Consider the following 20,261-nt stretch of genomic DNA (forward strand, 5'->3'; position numbering starts at 1 on the left):
TTAAAAAAATATTTATTTTCCCTTTTTGTTGCCTTTGTTGTTTTCCATTGTTGTTGTAGTTGTTGTCATTGTTAGATAGGACAGAGAGAAATGGAGAGAGGAGGGAAAGACAGAGAAGGGGAGAAAAGACACCCGAAGACCTGCTTCACCGCCTGTGAAGTGACTCCCCTGCAGGTGGGGAGCTGGGGGATCAAACCGGGATCGTTATACCGGTCCTTGTGCTTTGTGCCACATGTGCTTAACCTGCTGTGCTACCGCCCAACTCCGGAGCCTTTTTTTCAAAAATTATGTTTATTGGATAGAGACAGCCAGAAATTGAGAGGAAGGGGGTGATAGAGAAGAAGAGAGACACCTATTTTTTTAAAAAATTATTTATTTATAAAATGGAAACACTAGGGAGTTGGGCAGTAGCACAGTGGGTTAAGCTCAGGTAGCACAAAGTGCAAGGCGTAAGGAGCCCAGTTCGAGCCCCCGGATCCCCACCTGCAGGGGAATCACTTCACAGGCAGTGAAACAGATCTGCAGGTGTCTTTCTCTCCCCCTCTCTGTCTTCCCCTCCTCTCTCCCTTTCTCTCTGTCCTATCCAACAACAACAACATCAATAACAATAATAGCCACAACAATAAAACAAGGGCAACAAAAGGGAATAAATAAATAAATATTTTTCAAAAATCTTTAGAAAAATGGAAAAACTGACAAGACCATAGGATAAGAAGGGTACAGTTCCCACCACCAGAGCCCCACATCCCAGCCCATCCCCTGATAGCTTTCCTATTCTTTAACCCTCAGGAGCATGGACCCAGGATCAGTATGGGGTGCAGCAGGTGGAAGGTCTGGCTTCTGTAATTGCTTCCCCGCTGAACATGGGCGTTGACAGGTCAATCCATATTCCCAGCCTGACAGAGAGACACCTGTAGCCCAGCTTTACCACTCGCAAAGCTTCCCCCTTACAGGAGGGGGCCAGGGGTTTGAACCTGGGCCCTTGCATATCATAACATGTGTGCTCAATCAGATGCGTAACCACCCAGCCCCTGAAGAGCCTCTTCTAATGGTATCTAGCATCCTGGGCTTGCTTCTTCTGAACTTTCTAGCCTTTTTGGAGTAGATAGTCTGCAAAGATGGCCACCCATAGGTACCCTCATTCCTGTGTATCTGTGCTGCTCCTGCCATCAAAAACTGCTCTCTAGGAACCGTTGGCCTCATGGCTTACACTGACCTAGACTCCAGTAGAACCAATCCTGCAATGACCCAGTTTAGGATTAAGACCCTCTTCTGCATTCAATCTCAAAGCCCTAATAAATCACATGGAGAAGTCTGATCCTACCCTGTGGGAGAGGAAAGAGGGGCTCTGGAAGCAGAGAAATAGGGGGGTGGTGGCGCGGATGACCAAGAGCCAGCCAATCTAGCTCAGAAATCAACTAGCTCACAGAAATCAATCTAGCTCACGCACTAGCTCATGTCCAGTTGCCCCAGTGGATACCACACAGAATAGAATCAAGTCTTTCCCACAGAATCCTACCCACATTGTAGCATCATGAGGAATAAGTGGTTGTTGATGGTCTGGGCACAGGGTGGGGGTTGGCCAGCCCATGGGTCAAAACCATTTGGTCTGGCCCTGCCATAGGAACCACAGATGGGTTCAGAATTCAATAAGTTGGGGGCTGGGCAGTGGTGTACCCGACTGAGTGCACATGTTACCACATGCAATTACCTGTATTCAATCCCTCAGTCTCCACCTGCTGAGGGGAACTTTCACAATCAGTGAAGCAGGTCTGCAGGAGTCTTCCTTCCTCCCTCTCCATCCCTCCCCACTCTCTTAATTTCTTCAATTTCTCTCTGTGCTATCAAATAAAACAAAACAAAATATCAAAAACTCAGAAAATTCAATAAATCTAGTTTTTAATGACAATATTAAGTGCTTATTTATTTGACTCAATACTCAATAAATCTAGGAACTTTTTTCATAGATACATCACATATGCATGCATGTATGTATTTTGAGATAGAGACAGAGGCAGAGAGAGTGGAAGAGACCACAGTTTCCTTCAATATGGTGAGGGCTGGGCTCAGAACCGGCTCATGCGCATGGCAAAGCAGCACACTATCCATGAGCACTAATTTTTTTAAAGATATTTATTTATTCCCTTTTGATGCCTTTATGTTTTTTTGCCCTTATTGTTTTTTATTGTTGTAGTTATTATTGTTTTTTCTTTTTAATTCTCTGCTTGTTCTTACCAATATGCTTCCTCTGATTCAATTATTTCTTCCTTCAGTCATTTTTTTCTGTCTCTCTTTTTTTCTTTACCAGAGTAACTGCTTAGCCTCTGGTTTATGATAATGCAGGGGATTGAACCTGAGACTTCAGAGCCTCAGGCATGACAGTCTGTTTGCATAACCATTATGCTATCTACTCCCAACCCCAAGCACTAATTTTTTAAGTTGATAATTTTTTATGCCCTGCAAATAATATTATAAATATCCAGACGACCCTGGGCAGAAAATGTTTTCCCATCCCTGGTTTAGAGCATCTAGAGGTTGCTTCTACTGTGACTGGAATCTTGGTTTTATTGGGTAACAGGAATGGTCTACATTTAGAAGGTGGGGCCAGGCTTCATCCTGAACACCTTATGAATGTTATCTCATGGAGAAGATATTATGGCTCACCGGCCCCCATCTCTCCTCTCCACGTAGAATTCACACTGACGTGCACAAGTAGTAAGTGATGAATCTGGGATACCTCCCAAGTCCCTGAGTTTAAAGTCTAGATTTGTGGGAGTTGAGTGGTAGCGCAGTGGATTAAGCGCAAGTGGCGCAAAGCGCAAGGACTGGCAGAAGGATCCCGGATGGAGCCCCTGGCTCCCCACCTGCAGGGGAGTCACTTCACAAGCAGTGAAGCAGGTCTGCAGGTGTCTATCTTTCTCTCTCCCTCTCTGTCTTCATCTCCTCTCTCCATTTCTCTCTGTCCTACCCGAAAATGACATCAATAACTACAACAATAAAACAACAAGGGCAACAAAAACGGAATAAATAAAAAAAAAAAATTAGAAGAAGCAACTTCAAAAAAAAGTCCAGATTCATAGTGAGTTGCTGGTTGTGAGCTGTACAGCCACCAGCAAACATTTCACTTCTCTTCTAGATAGTGAGACACAGAGAAACATGTGAAACTGGTTGGATATGGAAGTTTATGAGGACAAAAAGAAGTAGTTCCCACATGGGCTGAGCACAGAGCAGCTGTCTACCAAATACTGGTTCCTTTTTCCTTGCTGTAATGTGGAAGCAATCTCCTGGCCTCCTCCCAGCAAACACTGTTGAAATCCTGAAACCTCTAGCCCAAACTTACAAATATAAGCACTGTGTTAACCAATAGAGTCTGGCTTATATCAGAAAAAGACTGGAAACCTGATGTGTGATAGAAGAATGATAGTGAAAAAAAAATTGATTGTATATATAACAAAGGGACTTTTCAAAGCTAACCCAATTACCAAATAATGTGATGATAACAGTAACTATCTATTGTCTTCTCAAACCCTAAGACAGCAGGAACCTCACATTTCCACTATAGAGCCTAAACTTCCCCCAGTCCTGGGACCCTAGGGTAGGGCCCACTTTCCCATATGCTTCTCCCAATTCTTATCAAATAATATTGTATCCGCTGATTGCAACCTAATCAATGCAACGAGTGCCACCCCAGCATGCTTCACTTCAGACTGTGTCCAGAGACTTCAGGTGTGGAACGACAGCCCTTCAGCTTCATTACTCGGGTGAGACCTTTCCTTTCATAGTATACTCTAATTCCATCCCAGGTGGTTGACTTTCTAACAAAGTTCCAAAACCTAGATATACACCAGGTTCTGTGAGATAGAGCATATGTTCACACGTATCCATAAACTAGGGCAAATATATATACCTGAAAGCAGTAGTACACTAGAGTTTGCAGTGAGTACCCCCCAACACTTCATCTCCACTATTCCAACCTTTGGGTCTATGATTCTTCAACACTTTGTTTGGCTTTGTATGTTAACTCTCTTTTCAGCCACTAGGTTCCAGATGCCATCAGGATGCCGGCCAGGCTTCCCTGGACTGAAGACCCCACCAATGTGTCCTGGAGCTCCGCTTCCCCAGAGACCCACCCTACTAGGGAAAGAGAGAGGCAGACTGGGAGTATGGATCGACCAGTCAACACCCATGTTCAGTGGAGAAGCAATTAGAGAAGCCAGACCTGCCACCTTCTGCAACCCACAATGACCCTGGGTCCATGCTTCCAGAGGGATAGAGAATGGGAAAGCTATTGGGGAGGGGATGGGATATGGAGATTGGGTGGCGGGAATTGTGTGATTCCATCCTATGATTTTTTTAAATGTCTCCTTTCTTAAATAAATTAATTAATTAAAAAAAAGTAGAATGATGGTATTAGTAGTAGAAGGTGGGGTTGATAAAAATTAGCAAGAGATTTTTGTGAGGGTTTTTGTGAGCACAAGCTTACAAAGGGTAGAGTGATAAGAAAGGGACATGGGGGCCGGGCAGTGGTGCACTGCGTTAAACACACGTAGTACGAAGCATAAGGACCCATGCAAGGACCCTGGTTCCAGCTCTGGGCTCCCCACCTTCAGGGGAGTTGTTTCACAGGTGGTGAAGCAGGTCTGCAGGTGTCTCTCTTTCTTGATCCCTATCTATCTTCCCCTCCCCTCTCAATTTCTCTCTATCCTATCCATAAATAAATAAATAAATCCAGAAAAAAAAAAAAGGCCACAGAAGCAATGGATAGTGCAGCGATAACCCTGGAGGGAAAAACAAAAAAAAAGGACATGTCAGTCTTGACCACAAACACTACCTGCTGATTTGGAGCACATGGCATTGCCTGTTCTGAAGCAGGGAGGTGACACACATGAATCGCAGCCTTGAACTCCATCTTCATCTCCTTTCAGAGTACACTGGCCAGGTTTGCTCTGAGAAGCTGCTATGGCTTATATGGTTATAGGATTTCTTTGCAAAGCTCACCCATGCTGGTCCTGGTCCATGAAAATGATGGTTTAATCTCATGTGAGCTATTGCCAATATAGAGCATTGATTGCAAAAATGCTCTTCCCCCTGCTCCTTTTCCTCCTCCTTCCTCTCCTCCTCCCCCTCCCCTACTTTCTATAGTGACAGAGAAGCAGAGGTATTATGAAGGAGACCACATGACCGGAAGTGTCTGTCAATGAGGTGAGTGCCAGACTCGAACCTGGGTCACAGACATGGCAAAGCAGTTCACTATCCTCGCAAGCTATTTTGCCAGCCCTCTAAATTGTTTCTTTGCTAGACCTGGGTATGGTTCTGTGTTTGTTCGTTTTCGGCCTACTTCATCATAGCTGGCCAAATGACTAACTTTTTAAAAATTTATTTTCCCTTTTGTTGCCCTTGTTTTATTGTTGTAGTTATTGTTGTTGTTATTGGTGTCATTATTGTTGGATAGGACAGAGAGAAATGGAGAGAGGAGGGGAGGACAGAGAGGGGGAGAGAAAGACAGACACCTGCAGACCTGCTTCACCGCCTGTGAAGCGACCCCCCTGCAGGTGGGTAGCCAGCGGCTCGAACTGGGATCCTTCCACCGGTTGTTGCACTTTGTGCCGCGTGCACTTAACCTGCTGTGCTATAGCCTGACCCCCAACTAACATTTTTTTATTAGTTTTCAACCTGATATAAGTGTGTGCTTATTTATATTTATAAACAACTATAGATATATACTTATATTTTTAAAATTATCACCAGGGTTATCACTGGGGCTTGGTGCCTACATAGAGAATCCACTGCTCTCAGCGGCCATTTTTCCTTTTATTTGTTAGGACAGAGATAAATTGAGAGAAGAGTGGGGATAGAGGAGACACAGAGACACCTACTTCACCTTTGTGTAGCTTCCCCCCATAGGAGAGTAGGGGCTTGAACTGGGGTCATTGCACTCTGTAATATGTATACATTACCAAATGTACCACCGGCCAGCCCCCAAATATTATAGTAAATCATCCTGTCTACATTCCTCTGATGATCTCTGACTAACGTGCCCACCTAGCTCAAGTCCTGAAGTAGAGCAAAGACATGGCAGAACATGGCAACACAGAGATTCTTTTTTTAAAAAAATATTTTTAAAAATACTTTATTTTAATGACAGTGGGAAAGAGAGAGAGGGAGAAAGACCAGAGCACTGCTCAGCTCTGGTTTATGGTGATGCTGGAGATTGAACCTGGGACTTTGTAGCCTCAGGCATGAGAGTCTGCTTGCATAACCATTGTGCTATCTACAACCCCCCCACCCTCAACATGGAGATTCTTATGTCCCACCCTTGGATTTACCCAGTGGCTGGATGGATTTCAGTTCACTTTAACTGGCAAACTCAGAGGGACATGACAAGACAGGAAACTTGTAACTGTGAAGTGGAATAGAATTTCCAAGGCCTAAATTCGTACTTAATTCAACAAGAGTTATTTTTCAACTCTACATTTCCCAAAGCAGATAGAATATAAGACAACATACATTTAACAACCATCAGGTCAAGACATGAAATCATGGCAGAACTCCCGAAAGACCCCCAAATCCATCCCCACGATTGTCATTATCATTCTTTTCTCAAGGTCCTGTGGCTTTGCCACCCAGGAATGCATCACTGAGTCCTTCCCACACATTTTCTGCTAAATATGGCTTCCTTTCATTAACCGTCCTGCTGTGAGACTCCTCTGTGTTGTCAAGTGCAGCTGGAGTTTGTCCATTTTTATCAGTCTATACGAGTCTGTGACATGTGTTGGCCACATTCTATCTGTCCATTCTACCACTGATAAACTCTCAGCATGATAAAAAATAATCTAAACGTAGATCCCGAAACAATGCTCCAGGTGTCTTTCTTTTCTCTCCCTGTCTCCCCCTTCCCTCTCAATTTATTTCTGTCAATTGAGGAAAGAAGAATAAAATTAGGAAAAGAAAAGAAAAGAAAAAAAAAGCTCTCTATGTGTGGTAGATTCATCCTGCAAGCACCAAGCCCCAGTCATAACCCCGGTGGCTAAATAAAGCAAAACAAAGAACAATAATCATCCTGCTTATTGATAGAAAACTGCCTTCACTTTTTTGCCATTAAGATGTTACATTTGGGCATATTAAAAAAAGTGGTTTCCAGTATTTTGCTCTGTGAGACAACATAATTACTGTGTGCTATATCCCAGCACTCAGGAACATACCAGAAAGGTGACCAGAATTTTAATTGCAAAAGGCTGCAGGTGACATGACCTCTGCTGGAGGAACTTTAGGGCAGCTTCCACAGCTTCTGTGGCTGATGGCTCTGGCTTTTCCTTCTCTCATCTTGCTTCAAAACGTGAAGACATGCTGTTCCCTGTTGGGCGAGCATTATTATCAGCAAAGCCCTGTGTTTTATAAACCCTCATCTGAGTGCTCTTAAGGTCATGATGCATTTAAGAGAGACATTAGGAGAAGAGATGGGGAGAAGGGAGAGGTGGGGAGACAGCCAGAGGGAGAGGGGGAAAAAAACAGACAGGAGAAATGGCTTCTGACAAAAGAGAGAGTAGGGAGAAAGAAGCCAGTTAGAGATTGTAAGTATTATTACTATATCATTATCATTTATTATTTTTCCACCAGAGTTATCGCTGATGTGTCATGCCTTCACAATGACTCCACTGCTCTCAATGGTTATTATTTTTTTTTTCCTTTTTCTTTGACAGAGGGTGAGACAGACTATGATGGGGGTGGGGTGGGGTGGGAGAGATACCTGCAATATTTCTCGACTGCTTGTGAAGCTTCCCTAGCAGGGGAGAACCAGGGACTTGAACTTGGGTTGCTGTGCATGGTAACATGTGCACTCTACTGGGTATACTACCTCCAAGCCCCAGGTTTTATTATTTTTGAGAGAGAAATTGTGGTGGGACTCAAAGAGTGGTGATCATGGTGGGAATGCTTTTGGCAGTATTGCCAAGGCAATGCACAACTCCCTGATGTGGATTCAGCCCCTCTTTCCTCTTGACAAGCTATGCACCAGGGGAAAGCACTCTTTGGAAAAGGTTTTTTTTTTTTTTTTTTAATATTTTTAAATTTATTCATGAGAAAGATAGGAGGAGAGAGAAAGAACTAGATATTACTCTGGTACATGTGCTGCCGGGGATTGAACTCAGGACCTCATGCTTGAGAGTCCAATGCTTTATCCACTGTGCCACCTCCTGGACCACTGGAACAGGTTTTTAAAAATACTTTGAAATCCCTATGAACAACTATATGCCACCAAGCTAAAGAACCTGGAAGAAATGGATGATTTCCTAGATACCTACCAACTTCCAAAACTTAGTAAAGAGGAAGTAGATAACATGAACAGGCCCATCACAGCTAATGAAATGAAACAGTTATCAAAAATCTTCCCCAAAATAAAAGTCCTGGACCAGATAGTTTTACAAATGAATTCTACAAAACCTTCAAAGAAGAACTAATACCTCTACTTTTAAAAGTCTTCCAGAAGATTGAAGACACTGGAATACTCCCTGCCAGCTTCTATGAAGCCAACATCACTCTGATACCCAAAGCAGACAGGGACACAACCAAAAAAGAAAACTACAGACCAATATCTCTGATGAACATAGATGTTAAAATATTGAACAAAATTCTAGCCAACTGGATAGAGCAGTATATTCAAAAGATCGTTCATCATGATCAAGTGGGGTTTATCCCAGACATGCAAGGTTGGTTTAATATATGCAAATCAATCAACGTGATCCACCACATCAACAAAAGCAAGACCAAAAAACCACATGGTCATATTAACAGATGCAGAGAAAGCCTTTGACAGAATACAACATCCCTTTATGATCAAAATGCTACAAAAAATGGGAATAGATGGAAAATTCCTGAAGATAGTGGAGTCTATATATAGCAAACCTACAGCCAGCATCATACTCAATGGTGAAAAACTGGAAGCATTTCCACTCAGATCAGGTACTAGACAGGGCTGCCCACTATCACCATTACTATTTAACATAATGTTGGAAGTTCTTGCCATAGCAATCAGGCAGGAGCAAGGAATTAAAGGCATACAGTTTGTAAGAGAAGAAGTCAAACTCTCCCTATTTGCAAATGGCATGATAGTATACACAGAAAAACCTAAGGAATCTAGCAAGAAGCTTTTGGAAATCATCAGGCAATACAGTAAGGTGTCAGGCTACAAAATTAACATTCAAAAGTCAGTGGCATTCCTCTATGCAAACACTAAGTTAGAAGAAATCGAAATCCAGAAATCAATTCCTTTTACTATAGCAACAAAAACAATAAAATATCTAGGAGTTAACCTAACCAAAGAAGTGAAAGACTTGTATACTGAAAATTATGAGTCACTGCTCAAGGAAATTGAGGAAGGCACAAAGAAGTGGAAAGATATTCCATGTTCATGGGTTGGAAGAATTAACATCATCAAAATGAATATAATACCCAGAACCATCTACAGATTTAATACTATCCCCATCAAGAGCCCAATCACATTTTTAGGAGAATAGAACAAATGCTACAAATGTTTATCTGGAACCAGAAAAGACCTAGAATTGCCAAAACAATCTTGAGAAAAAAGAACAGAACCTGAGGCATCACACTCCCAGATCTCAAATTGTATTATAGGGCCATTGTCATCAAAACTGCTTGGTACTGGAACATGAATAGACATACTGACCAGTGGAATAGAGTTGAGAGCCCAGAAATAAGCCCCCACACCTATGAACATCTGTTCTTTGACAAAGGTGCCCAGACTATTAAATGGGGAAATCAGAGTCTCTTCAACAAATGGTATTGGAAAAAATGGGTTGAAACATGCAGGAGAATGAAACTGAACCACTATATTTCACCAAATACAAAAGTAAATTCCAAGTGGATCAAGGACTTGGATGTTAGACCAGAAACTATCAGATACTTAGAGGAAAATATTGGCAGAGCTCTTTTCCGCATAAATTTTAAAGACATATTCAATGAAACGAATCCAATTACAAAGAAGACTAAGGCAAGCATAAACCTATGGGACTACATCAAATTAAAAAGCTTCTGTACAGCTAAAGAAACTACTACACAAACCAAGAGACCCCTCACAGAATGGGAGAAGATCTTTTCATGCCATACATCAGACAAGAGGCTAATAACCAGAATATATAAAGAACTTGCAAATCTCAACAACAAGACAACAAATAACCCCATCCAAAAATGTGGGGAGGACATGGACAGAATATTCACCACAGAAGAGATCCAAAAGGCCAAGAAACACATGAAAAAATGCTCCAAGTCTCTGATTGTCAGAGAAATGTAAATAAAGACAACAATGAGATACCACTTGACTCGTGAGAATATTCATCAGAAATGGTAACAGCAGCAAATGCTGGAGAGGTTGTGGGGTCAAAGGAACCCTCCTACACTGCTGGTGGGAATGTAAATTGGACCAATGTATGTGGAGAACAGTCCAGAAAACTCTCAGAAGGCTAGAAATGGACCTACCCTATGACCCTGCAATTCATCTCCTGGGGATATATCCTAAGGAACCCAACACACCCATCCAAAAAGATATGTGTACACATAAGTTCTTGGCATCACAATTTGTAATAGCCAAAAACTGGAATCAACCCAGGTATCCAACAACAGATAAGTGGCTGAACAAATTGTGGTATATATAATGGAATACTGCTCAGCTATAAAAAATGACGACTTCACCATTTCCAGCCTATCTTGGATGGACCTTGAAAAATTCATGTTAAGTGAAATGAAAAATTCATGTTAAGTGAAATAAGTCAGAAAGAGAAGGATGAGTATGAGATGATCTCACTCTCAGGCAGAAGTTGAAAAACAAGATCAGAAAAGAAAACACAAGGGAGTCGGGCTGTAGCGCAGCGGGTTAAGCGCAGGTGGCGCAAAGCACAAGGACCGGCATAAGGATCCCGGTTCGAACCCCGGCTCCCCACCTGCAGAGGAGTCGCTTCACAGGCGGTGAAGCAGGTCTGCAGGTGTCTATCTTTCTCTCCTCCTCTCTGTCTTCCCCTCCTCTCTCCATTTCTCTCTGTCCTATCCAACAACAACAACAATAATAACTACAACAATAAAACAACAAGGGCAACAAAAGGGAATAAATAAATAAAATTAAGTTAAAAAAAATTTAAAAAAACCAAAAACCACAAGTAGAACCTGAACTGGAATTGGCATATTGCACCAAAGTAAAAGACGAATACAGACCCAAGAAGGATGACAGAGGACCTAGTGGGGGTTGTATTGTTATATGCAAAACTGGGAAATATTATGCATGCACAAACTATTTACGGTTGAATATAAACATTAATTTCCCAATAAAGAAATTAAAAAAAAGAGTGAAAGAAAAAAATACTTTGAAATCCAACTTAAAATAATGTTACACAACACCATGTAACCATTCATGCCGACATGTGTTTATGTGATTTTGCTCTGATGTGATCTGTGTTTTAAAATAAGAGAGGCTATGCTTTTTTCCTGTTAGAAGGTAGCAGGAGGATGAAATATAACAATTATGTAAAGTTCCACAGACAGAGAGGACTCATTTCTTGTCTTATCACTGGTGTTTACAGCTTTGCCCTTCTCCCATCATTAATCTCTGTTTCATGCCTGTGATAGCCTCATTTGGGTGAAAGGGAAGCACCTGGAGGGGAGGAAATGGGTGGAAGAGTGAGGCAGAGAAGGAACTGGAAATCAGACATCAATGAAACCACACTGCCACCACCCACTGACTGTAGTGGGCCCATATTTACCTCTCAGAGCTCAGGCTCTTGTTCTTGTTTTTTCTTCTCTCACCTGCACAATGAATTTATAACCCCTGCCTTGTATGGCAGTTGTGAACAGTAGGAAGAATATCCATTGGTAGCTAAGTTGGCCCTAAACAAGTAAGCTAGGCCTGGAATAAGAGCTCAATAGATGTTAGTGGGGCTTCAAAGTCTATAAAGGTCAATAATGTGATTTGTGCTTCCAGTGCTTGGTGATGAAAACCCCTCTTGGGTTGTATAACCTCTGAACTGAAAGCATTAGTGAAAGATGACCCAATAGCCCAGCGTCAGCATGGAACTGGAAAGAAGGTCCATGCTGAGTCCCAGGTGAGTGGAAGAGGAGAAGGCCTTCTCAGGACACAGCAGGCATTAGATCAGACTCACTGATCCTCTCTGGAGACTACCTTTCACCCTTTTTCTTTTCTTTATTTATTCTGTAAGTAGAGACAAAGAAATTGAGAGAGAAGGGGGAGATAGAGAGACACCTACAGCCATGCTTCACCACTGTGAAGTTTCCCCTGGCAGGTGGGGACCAGGGGCTTGAACCCAGATAACCTGAGCACATGGTGATGCATGCTGTCTACCAGGTGCACCACCACCCTTGAGTCCCACCTTTCAAGGGGATCAGATGAAGGTACAAAAACCATCCTGTCTTCAGGGCTTGAGCAAACAATCAAATATGCACAAAGCAGACTGATAAGAGAAAAGGCAGTAAGAAGTTTATGAGTGACAGAGATGTATGCTGTAGCCCTGGGGAAGACCCAGAAAAGCTGAATGATTCACCTTGTGGTTATAGAGACCACTTTCAATAGCTTAGCGAACGTAGATGACATGGAAGAAGACAGAGGAAGCTTAACTAGGAGGTTACTTACACACCACCACCACCACCACCACCACCACCGCCACCACCACACTACCTCCTACCACCCCCCCCCCCCCCCCGCCCCAGCCAGCATGGTGAAGACACACAGATTTCAGTTCCGCTTAAGGAGACTGACTCAACCCTGGTGTAATGAGGAAGAACAGCTTTAAGGAAGAGGTTTCTGTGTAAAGATCTCCTTCAAGCACACATTGGTCCCACCTGTAAGACTCCTCCCATGAAAGTAATCTTTTGCCCAAGACACATTTGGGGCTGACAAGTTTTTGCCCCCATATTTGCCCCTGCCAGGGGCTCTGGCTGACCTGCTCCATTCCTGTCCGTGGCTTCCGTGTGAGCAGGACTCTGTTGTTGGGCTTAAAGGTCTCTTTCCTAGACTGGAGTTTTTGTTTGTTTTCATAAAGGATGAGATAGAATGAGATAGAGAAGGAACTAGAGGGGGTCGGGCAGTGATGCACTAGGTTAAGCACACATAGTATAAAACGTAAATACCTACAGATGGATCCTAGTTCAAGCCCCTGGCTCCCCACCTTCAGGGGGGTTGCTTGACAAGCAGGTCTGAAGGTGCTTATCTTTCTCTTCCCCTCCCCTCTCAATTTCTCTCTGTCCTAGCCAAAAAATTGAAGAAGAAAAAAAAAAAAAAAGAAAAAAAGTGGCCACAGGAGCAATGGATACCTACTGCAGGCACTGAGCCCCAGCGATAACCCTGGAGGCAAGAAAAAAAATAAAAGAGAAGAGAGAGAAGGAACTAGAGAGGAAACAAGAGGTGCCTGCAGTACTGCTCCAGTTCTCCTGCAGCTTTCCCATGCAGGCAGAGATGAGGGACTTGAAGGGAGCAGGTCCTCATACGCGGTCATGTGCCGCCTCTACTGGATGTGCCATTGTCCGACCCCCAGGATCTAGAGTTTTAATGACCTTAGATATGGTCTCCTGCATGGAGAACTGGAAATGGGACCCTAAATGATTTGCATGAGACTTGTACTCTAAGGGAGGCAGCTCTCTGTGTGGTGAAGTCAGAGCTAGAGATCAGTACTCTTTTTCCTGCTCATTGCAGGAATCAGTGCTGTGTTAACTGAAAAGTTCTACACAACATGTATTACTGTACCATGCCGAAACAAACATTACTAATATGGTGGTGTCTGTCATAATTCTTCTTTTTTCAAAAGAATTCTTATTCTTTTTTTTTATCTCCAGGATTATCGCTGGGGCTAGGTGTCTGCACTATGAATCCACTGTTCCTGGAGGCCATTCTCCCCATTTTTTTTGTGCTTGTTGTTGCCCTTGTTGTTGTTATTGTTACCATTGTTGTCATTGTTGCTGGATAGGACAGAAAGAAATGGAGAGAGGAGGAGAAGACAGAGGGGGAGAAAAAGAGAGACACCTGTGGATCTGCTTCACCACCTATGAAGCGACCTCCCCCCACAGGTGGTGGGGGGCTGGGGGCTTGAACCAGGACCCTTGAGTGGTCCTTGTGCTTAGGGCCATATGCACTTAACCTGCCTCGCTACTGCCCGGCCCCCTCTTTTCCTTTTTTAAAAATAGAGCATTGTTCAGCTCTGGCTTATGGTGGTATAGGGGATTGAACCTGGGATTTTGGAGCCTCAGACAGGAGACTTTCTATGAATAACCATTATGCTATCTACTCCTGCTGTTATAATTTTTCAAAATAACACACACACAAAAGAACACATTCACAACCATGCAGATTTTGTAGGGTATATACCATTCTGCTTTGTATACTATTCTATACCATTCTGCTTTGTAGCCCATTCCCTGCCCCCCCCAACAATATCCTGAACATTTTCTCATGTCAATAGATGTTCTTCCCCAACATGACCTGTGAGGAGACAGCTGAATTACTTGTCTAGATGACTGGACCCCTGGTATATATGCACAATAGAAGATCTCTCAGGAGGGGCTGGGTGGTGGCGTACCTAGTTGAGCACATGTTACAGTGCACAAGGATCCATGTTCGAGTCCCTGGTCCCCACCTGCAGGGGGAAACCTTTGCGAGCAGTGAAGCAGGGCTGCAGGTGTCTCTCTATCTCCCCTTTCCCTCTTGATTTCTGTCTGTCTCTATCCAATAAATAAATAAAGATAATAAAAATATATTAAATAATATCTCTCAGGGTATGAGAAAAGGTCAAATTCTGTCCCCTAACAAAACAGAGGAGTCTAGAGGGCATTTTGTAAAGCAAAGTAAGAAGCAAAAAAGATAAGCATTGGATGCTTTCATCCATGTATGCAATGTGAGAAAATAAAACTGATAAATGGATGAAAGGATAGTAACCAGTAGCGCAGCGGGTTAAGCGCAGGTGGTACAAAGCACAAGGACCGGGGTAAAGATCCCAGGTCGAGCCCCCGGCTCTCCACCTGCAGGGGAGTCGCTTCACAGGCAGTAAAGCAGGTCTGCAGGTGTCTAGCTTTCTCTCCCCCTCTCAGTCTTCCCCTCCTCTCTCCATTTCTCTCTGTCCTATCCAACAACAACAACAATAATAACTACAACAATAAAAAACAATAAGGGTAGGGCACCAAAGTAAAAACCCTGTGGTGAGGGGTAGACATGCAGCTTCCTGGGCCGGTGGGGGGTGGGAGTGGGTGGGAGGGATGGGTCACAGTCTTTTGGTGGTGGGAATGGTGTTTATGTACACTCCTAGTAAAATGTAGTCATATAAATCACTAGTTAATTAATATGAGAGGGGGAAAATTAATTGTATGTCTCAAAGTTTTTAAAACACAGACTAAGTCTTTTTAATATATAGGCTGTGTATTTGATATGCGGACTCTCTCAAAAGCCTAGACCAAGTAGATCAGAAGCAACCAATAACACAGCTATATACAAGATACTGGGTACTGTACAGCAAACCCTAACAAAAGGACTTTTCAAAGTTAACCCAATTACCAAATAATGTGATGATAACATTAACTATCGATTGTCTTTTTGAACCCTAAGACAGCAGGAACCTCACATCTCCACTATAGAGCCTCTACTCCCCCCAGTCCTGGAACCTTTGGATAGGGCCCACTTTCCCGTATGCCTCTCCCAATCCATATAAAATAATATTGCATCTGCCGATCGCAACCTAATCAACACAATGATTGCCACCTCAATATGCTTCAGCTCAGACTGTGTCCAGAGATTTCACGTGTGGAATGACAACCCTTCAGCTTCATCACTCGGGTGAGACCTTTCCTTTCATAGTATTCTCTAATTCCATCCCAGGTGGTTCACTTTTTAACAAAGTCCCAAAACCTAGATATACACTAGTTTCGGTGAGAGAGAGCATATGTTCACACGTATCCATAAACTAGGGCAAATATATACCTGAAAGCAGAAGTACACTAGAGTTTGCAGTGAGTAGCCCCCTAACACTTCCTCTCCACTATTCCAAGCTTTGGGTCCATGATTGCTCAACAATTTGTTTGGGTTTGTACGTTAACTCTCTTTTCAGTCACCAGGTTCCAGATGTCATCAGGATGCCGGCCAGGCTTCCAGGACTGAAGACCCCACTAATGTGTCCTGGAGCTCCGTGTCCCCAGAGACCCACCCTACTAGGGAAAGAGAGAGGCAGACTGGGAGTATGGATTGACCAGTCAACGCCCATGTTCAGTGGGGAAGCAATTACAGAAGCCAGACCTTCCATTTTCTGCAACCCACAATGACCCTGGGTCCATGCTCCCAGAGGGATAGAGAATGGGAAAGCTGTCAGGGGAGGGGGTGGGATATGGAGATTGGGTGGTGGGAATTGTGTGGAGTTGTACCCCTCCTACCCTATGGTTTCGTTAATTTATCCTTTCTTAAAAAAAAACAATAAGGGCAACAAAAGGGAATAAATAAATATATATTTTTTAAAAAGAATAGCAATCAGTGAACAGTAACAGCAGAACCAAGGCTACCTGTGGGTATGTGGGTGGGAGTTTTGAAAGGATGGAGAGGGTCTAAGAGAAGGTGTGGGTTTTGCGTGTTTGTTCCTTTTATTTTTAATTCTTCACTTCAGTTTTTTTTTATTTCAAAAATTAAACTTACCAACCAACAAGGCAACAAAGAAAACATGACTTGCAATAGATTAATGAGTTTTCTTATTTAGATATGCCGTAGTTTACATTCTGAGTCCCTAGTTCTTGGAACATTGTTTTGTGTCTAACAATTTTTCAGTCACAAACACGTTTTGAGAGTGAAAACTAAATATTTCCTAGAATTCAGATTCCTAATGAGCAGAGGTGTGGGGTACACAAAGGCATGCATGCTTCAGCCTCTGATTCACCGAGTCAGATCGCCTTCCAGAGAGTTCATGCCCAGTTCCCTCTCAACAGCAGCATTTACAAGCGTCTGCTTCATCATTCTTTTATCAACACAAGGTTTCATAAGATTTTGGTCAGAACCCTGATTGTGTCTTGCCTTTTTTTTTTTTCCATTACAGTGAAGGAGTCACATCAGGTGACAATGGTTGATGTATAGGTACAAGATAGATCATCAGCAGAAATGCCACCTGCTAACCTTTTAAATTCCACTCCAATAGTTGGCTCCTAAGGAGATAATAAAATAAAATACAATTGTTCTGCTCAGCTATGCCTTCTATAATCCATACGCTTAGATGGAATTAGGGAGAGAAAAAGAGAGAGGAAGAGGGAGAGGGAGAGGGAGGGAGAGAGAGAGAGAGAGAGAGAGAGAGAGAGAGAGAGAGATTGAGAAAGGAGCTGAGGTCTTCCCAACACAGAGAAAACCAAGGAACTGAATTTATAAAGCAAAACACACAGCAAAGTGGGGATAAAACTCAGGTGATATCTAGTGACCACCTTTCCTGGAAGGAAGGAGAGTGGACAATAGCAGAAAGTAGCGAAGAATGAGGACACACTATCATCCAGCAAGTCAAGACAAGACAAGAGAGATGAATCAGAAGTGATCCAATAACCAGCCCTGGATTAAATGTGTCTGGCTTATCTAGGGATTTCACAGTCATTTGCTTCAAATTGCTAATCTCTGCTGAGAGAGTCCCTTCAAGCCGTCTGGAAGGAATGGAGGCATGGATGGCTCAGCCAAATGGCTGTTCCAGCAGTGTTTCATGCCTGGGTGCACACACACATTGGCTTGCGTCCTTGACTCTGGGTTGGCAGCATGGCTGCTTCCCAGAATTTTACAAGTTAGAGTTGACCTGGATCATAGTTGGTTCACTTTTATTTTATTTTATTTTATTTTTTTATAAAATATTTTTATTTTATTTATTTATTCCCTTTTGTTGCCCTTTTTTTATTGTTGTAGTTATTATTGTTGTTGTTGTCGCTGTTGGATAGGACAGAGAGAAATGGAGAGAGGAGGGGAAGACAGAGAGGAGGAGAGAAAGATAGACACCTGCAGACCTGCTTCACCGCCTGTGAAGCGACTCCCCTGCAGGTGGGGAGCCGGGGTTCGAACCGGGATCCTTAAGCTGGTCCTTGTGCTTTGCGCCACCTGCGCTTAACCCGCTGCACTACAGCCCGACTCCCGGTTCACTTGTTGTTTTACAGATGAGGAAACTGAGGCTCAGAGATGTGAAATATTACCTAAATTTGCATATATAATATTTCAGGAGGCTGGGCGATGGCACACTTTATCTAGTGTGCACATTATGCAGTGCAAGGATCTGGGTTTAAGCCCCTGGTCCCCACATATAGGGGGAAAGCTTCCCAAGCAATGGAACAGTGCTGCAGGTATCTCTCTTTCTCTTTCCCTCTTTATCGCCCTCATCCCTATCAATTTCTCTATGTCTTCATCCTGTAAATAAGTAAAATACTAAAAAAATTTCCTATCTCCAATTTTCAGCGCAATATCATTCTTATTAACTTGCTGCTGTTGGTTCACTCCAGCATGTCCTGTATTTACTTTGCATAGAATAATGGAAGGATATGAGTAATAATATCAAGGTGTAAGATAAATGATACATGAATTGTTTTCCCCAGAAGGGATATTGCATAGGCAGGCGCATCTGTGTAAGAGGATCCAGCACTAAGTGGGTGTGAGTGCATTAGGATAAATGGCAAAACCCACTTCTTTATCTCTAGTTTGGGTTCAACAGCAGAGTCTTCTTCACAGGTTGAGATGGCATCTCACATTGTTTAGCACATGGTACTCAACAGATGTTGCCTGCCCTCCCTTCCTTCCCTCTTTCTTTCCTTCTTTCCTTCCTTCCTTCCTTCCTTCCTTCCTTCCTTCCTTCCTTCCTTCCTTCCTTCCTTCCCCTCCCCCCAGGGTTATTGCTGGGGCTCAGTGCTGGCACTACAAATCCACTACTCTCAGTGGACATTCTTCTTCCTTCCTTCCTTTCTTTTATTTGATTGAATTGTTGGAGAATAGGGTCCACTGTCCCAGGAAGTCCAGGCTATTGCTTCCATGAGGTCCAAGCGGGTTGACCCCCAACTCTCCTTTCAGATCAAGATGAGGGCAGGTCCCCCTGGCCTTTTGAACTGACGATGGATGGCTTCCCCAGAGAAGGGGCTACCTTTCTGCACATGCCTCTCCTCGTCCCTTAAAACAAAGGACATGAATTACTGTACATTGTGTTTGGTCTAACTTGAAAGCCACCACATATGTTCTTGCTCAACTGCCCCTCCTCCTCCCCCTTCCTCTGAAGTGCCTGTAATTTACCTTGAGGTGCCTGTAATTTACCCCCAGGGAAATATGCATTGTGAAGCTTGTGATCAAACCTTGTATGGTCATTTTTCATAGTGATCAAAGTTTATAGGTCAACATTCAGCTATGCATTGTGCTGTTCTGTGCCTGGGTTAATGATTACCTTGACCTTCTACCTGGGCAATGGACAGGGGAGATAGCTTAACGATCATGCAAAAGGCTTTCATGCCTGAGTGTTCATGCCTGAACACTCAAGTTTCATGCCTGAGTGTTCACTATATGTACTTGCTTTCTCTCTCAAATAAACAAATTGCCCTCTGAGGCTTTTCTCAGGGCTGACTGCTTGTCTCCCTGCGCATGTCGCCCTTGGCATGCCGAGCTGATCCAGGACCTGTGGGGCCATTTTTGACCTCTGCCTCCCAACTTCCAGGGAGATGGGTGGACCCAGGAGTGAGCCTGCATTGAATAGAGAGACACTGAGAGGGTAGGGCTAGATAGAAAGGGAGGGAGAAAAATAGACACCTGCAGATCTGCTTCGTCACTTGTGAAGCTTCCGACCTCTGCAGGTGTCCTTGATCATGGTCACCCAGGCCCTTGATCATGGTCACTTGTGTGCTCAACCAGGCACATCACTGCCTGGTCTTCCTGCCTTCCATCCATCCATCCATCCATCCATCCTTCCTTCCTTCCTTCCTTCCTTCCTTCCTTCCTTCCTTCCTTCCTTCCTTCCTTTCTTTCTCTCATCGCTAAGGTTTCACTACTCTGGGCTGACTTTTTTCAGATGCAAACAGAGATACAGAGGTGGGGGAAGAAACCACAGCACTGAAGCTTCCTCTAGTGTGGTGGGTGCTGAGCTAAATCCTGGGTCTCACACAAGGCAAAGCAACTCATTATCCAAGGGAGCTAGCTACTTTGCCAACCTTATTATTAACAGTTTCACCATCATCACCTGAAGGAGTGCCCAGTTTCTTCTTGGTCTAAGTTGAAGCAGAACATTCTT

This window comes from Erinaceus europaeus, chromosome 15 (assembly GCF_950295315.1).
Source record: "Erinaceus europaeus chromosome 15, mEriEur2.1, whole genome shotgun sequence".
NCBI lineage: Eukaryota > Metazoa > Chordata > Mammalia > Eulipotyphla > Erinaceidae > Erinaceus > Erinaceus europaeus.